The following is an 8273-nucleotide window of genomic DNA, read 5'->3' as shown; positions in this document are numbered from 1 at the left end:
TATATATATATATATGTATTACAGGCCTTTGACTATGCCCATCATTTTTTAAATATACCTTTGGCTATTTGGTATTATCATACGACTTTTAAAATCAGATATCTGTCTCTGCAAAAAAAAAAAGATAGTAGAAATTTTGATGGGAATTACATTGAATCCAGAGCTCAATTATATCTTCTTTAATTTATTTCCTGAACATGCACACAGAGTTACACATCTGAGTGGCCTTCTAGGTTCCCAGGAGTACATCAAAGCTTTGGAATGCCCCATGGACATCTCATTCCTCAGCTTTTCCTTTTAAGCTTATTAGTCTATGGTTTTGTACCAAATGTTATTAATTGTCTCAGGCAGCCATGACATTAAAACCATTTGCCTGTAAAGATTTTTTAACAAATAGTCACTCAAAAGGGGCTTTTAGCACCAAATGAACACTGAGTCAGGTAATATAAAGACAATGGTTACACATGGTTAATTTTGACAGATGTTGCCAGATTGCTGATCCAAAAGTCTATAAAATTTACATTTCTACCAATAGTGGGTATTACTTGTAATGGTGACCGTTTGATGGGTGCAGAGATATATCCCTCCACTGCTTTATGTCCCATCTAGCTACAATGCTGACATCTAAGATATTCTCATAATTTTGTTCTTCACCTCCTTCAGGTGTTCAACTATTTCATCAGTTAATCTTCACTAATCTTGCTACACTGAAAATTTAATGCATAACAGGCAATGCAATATTTTCAAATGAAACAATTATTTTATTTTAAACTTAATTTTGTCAAATTTAAGCATTCATATGGTTTAAATTTTCAAAAATATTTGTAGGACTTACAATGATAAACGTCAGTCTCCCATTTCACTCTTCTTACCACCTGATTCTCCCTTTTCAGATGTAACCACTTTTCATGCATTTAACTTTTTCTACTGACATGTCTCTTTACCAAGGGATAGTAATGTACTTCTATTTATTGAGAACTTTTTCTTTTTGTGCATTGCTTACTATCTTCTAACTACAGAATATAAGTATTTAGCTTGTCCACTCTTAATTCTGCATCTCTTCACACATACACAATTCCTTTTTTCTCATTATGTCAAATATTAATATATAATACTTTTGCTTAGTTAAATATATTATAATAATTACAACAATTATTTACGACTCATTTTTTATATTTTTATAATTTTTTAGAAATAAAATTATTTGGGTTTTTGTCACAGAATCCTATGTAATCCATCTCCGAATTACCTGACAAAATCATATTTCTTTTCTTGATACTTTAAAACCCAATAATGTAACTTGTTTTTGCTTTGTTTTTGTTTTTTTTTTCTCCAGTCTCCTCCTTTGTCCACTTGTTTCAATCTGGGCTGGTTCCTTTCTAAACTTCTGTAACGTTATCATCCCCAAATCTTCCTTTATTATCAAATTGGAATTTTTTTCAACTATCCTAGAAGTACCATCTGCTTCCTGGATATTGTATGTTTTTCTTTTGATTTTTTTAAAGACCAACCCTCTTGTTCTGTTGGGTCATATTCTGCAGCATGTATTTGAGAAAAAAAGCATAAAAGGACAATTGTTATAAAATTGCATTTTTATAAATGTTTTTATACTATTTGCATACATGATGGACAGTTTGCTGGGCATAGATTTCTCAGCTGAGAGACACTTTCTATCAAATGCTAATGCCAAAGGCATCACTCATTATTTTATAACTTCCAATTGTTGTGGCTTAGATGATAGATACAATTATCATTTCAGATGCTTTAATATGAATAATTTATCTCTCCCTTTCTCTTCTCCTCTCTCTCTCTCTCCTTTTAAACTCTTATCTTTGCTTCCAAGGTACAAAATTTTATAATAATATTTCCTAATTTTTTTTCAACCTATGGTTTTGGGAATAATTATCAAGGCAAAAACCAGTTACTAGTAAATAAAATGGGGATCCAGTTGCCAAAACAGAGATAAGGTAGATTAATTGCAAAAATTATTTTTTCCTAATATATTTCTCCCTTTAATATGGCTATATGTGGCTATAAATTCATTGTTATCAAGAGGTGACATTTATTTCCCATTTATTTCCTCATCTCTTGAATGTATGTCAGGCTAGGACTTGGTTTGACCAACAGAATGTGGCATAAAGCCTTGCTTGTCCTCAGTTCTCTCTCAGACCCCAGCCAAGTCACACTGGGAATAAGGCCAGGTATACCTACTGGAGCCTGAGGTGTGTCATGGAGCAGAGAAAAGCCATTCTCTCTGAGAAAAGCCTAGATACACCAACACTGTAGCTGACACAGCTCACCTGGAACCAGCTAGGTGACACAGACTCTTGAGATATCAAAATGCTTAATGCTTAAGCCACTAAGTTTTGGGGGTCATTGACTCTGCAATATCAAAGACATACATATAGAATATGGTAAAAATTATTTCAGAAACAAGACCCAATCATTCAACTTGAAAAATGAGGCCACATTTTAATTACAGGCATGGCTATGAATCTGATTACCACTTTTGGACAACAGATTTTACAGTCACTTTTACCCTTGGAGCTGAGTCTGCAAGCTGTAGGACACAGAAGTGTACACTTAGAAAACAGAATATGAGAGTCTCTCCCAGCTATCCCACTCCTTAAAGCTTTGAGTGCAACCCTCCCCACTGCCACTCTAAGGCTAAACAAGAAGACTTCAATACTGGGATCAAAACTGTCAGTCACACACTCTACCCCAAGAATTTAGTGCACACAGCTACAAGAACTCAAAAATAATCCAAATCACAAGTTTCAAATAGGCATAGGTATAGGCACATCTAATAGTTTTCAGTAATAATCCCATCTCAACAACAGATATTCTACCTTTCACCCAAGAACAATTAAACTTTGTGCCCTAGGCATACTGAACTCTATTTCAAAGAAGGTGGAGTCTTGCCCCCTTCTCTTGACCCATGGAGGATGCTCTAGTCTAGTAAAATTTTCCCCACCTGGATTTCCCTATTACTAGACATGAGAATGCTATTGGGAGTGGGGGGTGGCAGAAGGTAGTTTTCACCTCTGCACTATCATGGACATGTTGCCAACATCCATCTGGGATTCTAGAAGACACGTGTGATAAGCAACTGGAGAAGATTGGTAAGTGAATCTATTGTGTGTGACCTGGCACCTGCTTATCATTTATTATGTGTAATTTATAAATCTCAGATCAGTTTGGTCAGCTATTTTTTTTTTAATTATGGTTATAGTCATATGCAAAATCACAGTTAAGAAATAGATGCATTTTTTGCTGAACACTTGTCTCTCCTTTGCCCATGTTATAAAAGAAAATGGTCTCTCAGTAACAATAAATAGGCCAGGCGTGGTGGATCATGCCTGTAATTTGCACTTTGGGAGGCCTAGGCAGGTGGATCACCTAAGGTCAGGCGTTCAAGACCAGCCTGGCCATCATGGTGAAAGCCCATCTCTACTAAACATACAAAAACTTAGCCAGGTGTGGTGGCCGGAGCCTGTAATTCCAGCTACTCTGGAGGCTGAGGCAGGAAAATCGCTCGAACCAGGCAGGCAGAGGTTGCAGTGAGCCGAGATCGTACCATTTTACTCCAGCCTGGACGACAAGGGCAAAATGCCAACTACCCCCAACCAAAAAAAAACACACACACACACAAAAACAACAACAAAAAAACCCAATAAACATCAAAGTTCAAGACGCTCACATTGAATAGCTAATATTGTCTTAGATGTTTTCCTTTTTTAACAGAGACATTTTTTTTTCCTCCCAACTGTACTCTTATAAACTATACTTATGCACTTTTACATTTCCACAAACATCATGTCTTATGTGTTAGCAGGCCAGAAACCTATGAGAATATTCCCTCTCTTGTTATCATGCCAAATTCAGTATAAATTAATTTTCTGAAGATCTTGCAAATGTCTCATTTAACATGGTTTCAGACTAAATGTGCTTAATATAAATGTACACAAGTGGTCATGCTCCGCTGGGAGATTCATTGAGCCAAGATGTTATTTTGGAAGGATCTTTGAGCTTTAAGTGATTCTCTCAAAAAGTATGCTACATATTACCTGCTCTGGTTAGCTGTCAAATAGCCAGCAATTTTAAATGACTACTTTTCAAAGCAAATTATTCACACCTTCCTACTCATCAGAAAGTCTCAGCTGAACTAACATTTTAAAAGACTTCTCAATTCATAATTCTTAAGTAACAACATTGAATTTCTTTCCCACTCTTCATTTTTGCTGTAACACTTTGGCTACTTTTACCACATCACTGTAATATGCTACCAAAAGTAAAGTTCTAAGTTGGTGACATGAGATTAATTCTGGTATTCATCACTGTTATTCTCTATTGCTCCATCCATTACAAATCATAGAATGTTAAATAATCATTTTTTTTTCTTTTTGCCTATCTTATTTTGGCAAGATGCTTTAGTCTTTCAAGAAAAAAATGAAAGCCATGTGTTTTGAGTGGGTTCCATTGCAGCATGATTCTTGCAATGAAGACATTTTATTGTGTTAATTTTCATTAAATAAAACCCTGTTGAAAGGCAGTCGTTTTCCAAAACCCATATGATTTATGGCATGTTAATGTTTGTAGGGAGACTCTCTGTTTCAATTATATGGAGTAAGTGATGCCTTTCAGAACAACTTAGTAATAATATCACCTACGACAACTTTAATTTTAGACCTATATCTCGGCTGTGCGACTTGGGAACCTATCAACAGAATTGTCAGCTTCTGCACAAATTTAATCTTCATCACCTCTATGCTATGTTTAACATCAGATGGTTGTGCTTGCCAGGGACTCCAATAATGTGCTTCCAGAAGGCAGGCACTTCATAAACATTAAACACTGGGTTTGCCGTAACTCAAACATATTATATTTTTTTCTTTTACAACCCATAGAATGAGAAGTGCTAAGGCCCTAAGGCAAATGTGGGTGCACCTGAAGGAAATGGGCTATTTCACATAGTCTTTCCTTACTCCATCATTTTTGTATTTGGTTTACTAATCACATACTTCATGATTTATCTTTTCTGAAGACCTTGAGTCTAAATAAAATATATTAAGTGAAATCAATATATTTTATTAATTTTATGGAAAATTATGCATCTATTTCTACCCCAAAATATGAACAAATGTATAACAGATGAAAATGCATCAAATAACCAATAATAACAAATTTACATAGGTAATAAACAGTAATTTGAAAGTGCACAAATAGTGTGTACGTAAAATATAATGAAGTAAAATTTACTGTACTTGACATGGTACAATGAAGCAGGTAGTGGCTGTTGAAGGATGGGTTTCAGGGAGTCCTACTTTTTGGAAGGTCTATTCCTTCGGCACTCTTTTTTCACTAATATTTGAACATTTATGAGGCTCATAATTTTCTTACATTCAAACTGAAATTTAAAATGAAGGTAAAGCACAGAAGACCATCTTCAGTCACATTAATTGCTAAACACTAAAGGGTTCGAACACATGGAAAGGGGACACACACACAACAGCCTGAAGAGCTGTGGAAGACGATTCCTTTCCATTGCTTCCTCCAGTTATAAGTGTGCAGGGTAAATCCCTTAGCTCTCATACAAACATGGCATTCTATTCTAACTTACTCCATATGGTGTCCTCCGACCATTGTGTCAAGTGAGTAGGTGTTAGTTTGCCTGAAACCATAATGTTGAAATACAATTTTTAAAGAATCATGAAAAGTCATTACCTGAGCAATCCTTATTGAGGTAAGTTTGTGTTTAGAGAGAATATACTGTCCTTGGCTTTGTGGTTATGCAGTACAAATGAATCCTCTGATTCTTTTCTGACTGATATTGTACCCAGATGATGAATGCTTAGGGAAAAGTGATGAGCTAAAGCATAAAGACGGGAAACAAAATTCTCTGTCTGCATGGAGAAATTGCAGATTCCATTAAACATTTTCAATATCCAGTAGAATTGCTTTGCTCCTAAATTATGCTATTGCCATGAGGGGACTATTAACTAGAACAAATTCGTCACTCAGCATGTATGATGATTTCTGATCAGGTGTACAAAATGCAGAATATTAATTTCCCAAAAAAGCCTAATTGTAGTGATCAAAGGGCTATAAACAAGTGATGCCAAGAAATGGTAAGTTAACCCAATGTTAATCAAATGATTAAATGACGACTTCTTTTAAAATTTGTATGTCACTCGTGTCTTAGAAAATCATCAGGACTTTAGCTTAGTATTATTATTATTATTTAGTGAAGTTTGTGGAGAAAAATAAGAAAATGGCATCTGGAATTATAGCTGTATATATCTGCAACCCCACTTGTTAAGGCGATAGAAGCTTAAAGTGCAGGAAGCAGATAACTCATAAATACCTTTAAGAATTTCACTTTTTAATACCCAAATAAAATAAATGAGCCCTATATATTTTGAAAAGAAAATAGAGCCCATCCTTGGAGCATCGACTTAAAATAACTGATACAGTTTGGATTTGTATTCCTGCCTGACTCTCATGTCAAATTGTAATCCCCAATGTTGGAGTAGGGGCATTATCGGAGATGATTGGACTGTGGGGGCGGACTTCTCCCTTGCTGCTCCCATGATCATGAGTTCTCATGAGATCTGGTTGTTTAAAAGTGTGTGGCACCTCCCCCTTCACTGTCTTCCTCCTGCTCTGTCCAGGAGGAAGATGTGCCTCCTTCCTCTTTGCTTTCTGCCTGAATTGTAACTTTCCTGAGGCCTCCCCAGCCATGCTTCCTATCCAGCCTGAGGTACTGTAAGTCAATTAAACCTATTTTCTTTATAAATTACCCAGTCTCAGGTAGTTCCTTATAGCAGTGTGAGAATAAACTAACACAATGACCTTTTAATAATATCCTGAAAAAAAGTTCAGAAAATTCCATATGGAATTTTGTGTCTACATCTCATTCAGAAAAAATAAAATCACTAAATGTCCTTCTTCTTTTGATTTTCATAAAACAACTAGTTTTGTTTGGTAAAAGGATAGTAATTTTGTGTTTTTTATATTTATATTTTCATTTTTTAAATAATTTTACCTTTTATTTTAGATTTAGGGGGTACCGTGTGCAGGTCTGTTACATGGGTATATTGTATGATGCTGAGGTTTGCAGTGCAAATAATCTTGTCACACAATAGCAATCAGTACCCAATAGTTAGTTTTTTAACCCCTTCTCCCCTTCCTCTTTCTTCCCTCCAGTTGTCCCCAATATCTGTTATTACCACCTTTTTATCCAGGAGGACCCAATGTTTAGTTCCTGCTTGTAAGTGAGAACATGCAGTATTTGTTTCCCATTCCTGCATGAATTCAGTTAGGATAATGACCTCCAGCTCCAACCATGTTGCTGCAAAGTACATTATTTCATTCTTCTTTATGGCTGTGTAGTATGCCATGGTGTATATGTACCACATTTTCATTAACCAGTCCACCATTTGATGGGCATCTAGGTTGATTCCATGTCTTTGCTATTGTGAATGAATACATGAGTGCATGTGTCTTTTTGGCTGAACAATTTATTTTCTTTTGGATATATGCTCAATAATGGAATTTCTGGGTTGAATGATAGGTCACGTTCTTTAATTTACATTTCCAATAGTGTATACGTGTTCTCCTTTCTCTGAAGCCTCACCAGCATTTTTTTTTTTTTTTGACTTTTTAGTAACAGTCATCGAACTGGTGTGAGATAATATAATATCGTGGTCTTCATTTGCATTTCTCTGATGTTTAGCGATGTGGAACATTTTTAAATATGCTTCTTGTCTACTTACATTATCTTCTTTTGAAAGTTATCTGTTCATGCCTTTTTCTCATTTTTTAATGGCGTCATTTGTTTTTTGCTTGAATTGTTTTAGTTCCTTATAGATTCTGGATATTAGACCTTTGTCAGATGCATAGCTTTAAAATATTTTCTCCCATTCTGAAGGTTGTCTGTTTTCTCTGTTGAGTTTCTTCTGCTGTGCAGAAACTCTTTGACTTAATTAGGACCTACCTGTCAATTTTTGTTTTTGTTGCAATTGCGTTTGAGGACTTAGTCATAAATTCTTTCCCAAGGCTGATGTCCAGAATTGTGTTTCCTAGGTTTTCTAGGATTCTTTTATTTGAGGATTTACATTTGAATCTTTAATCCCTCAAGTTAATTTTTGAACATGGTGAAAAGTAGGAGTACAATTTTATTCTTCTGCATATGGCTAGCCAGCTATTCCAGTATCACTTATTAAATAGGCAGTCTTTTCCCCATTTTTTTTTTTTTTTTTTTTTTTTTTTTT

Source organism: Rhinopithecus bieti, unplaced genomic scaffold, assembly GCF_001698545.2.
Source record: "Rhinopithecus bieti isolate Rb0 unplaced genomic scaffold, ASM169854v2 scaffold_65, whole genome shotgun sequence".
NCBI classification, from domain to species: Eukaryota; Metazoa; Chordata; class Mammalia; order Primates; family Cercopithecidae; genus Rhinopithecus; species Rhinopithecus bieti.
This window is presented reverse-complemented; position numbering follows the sequence as displayed.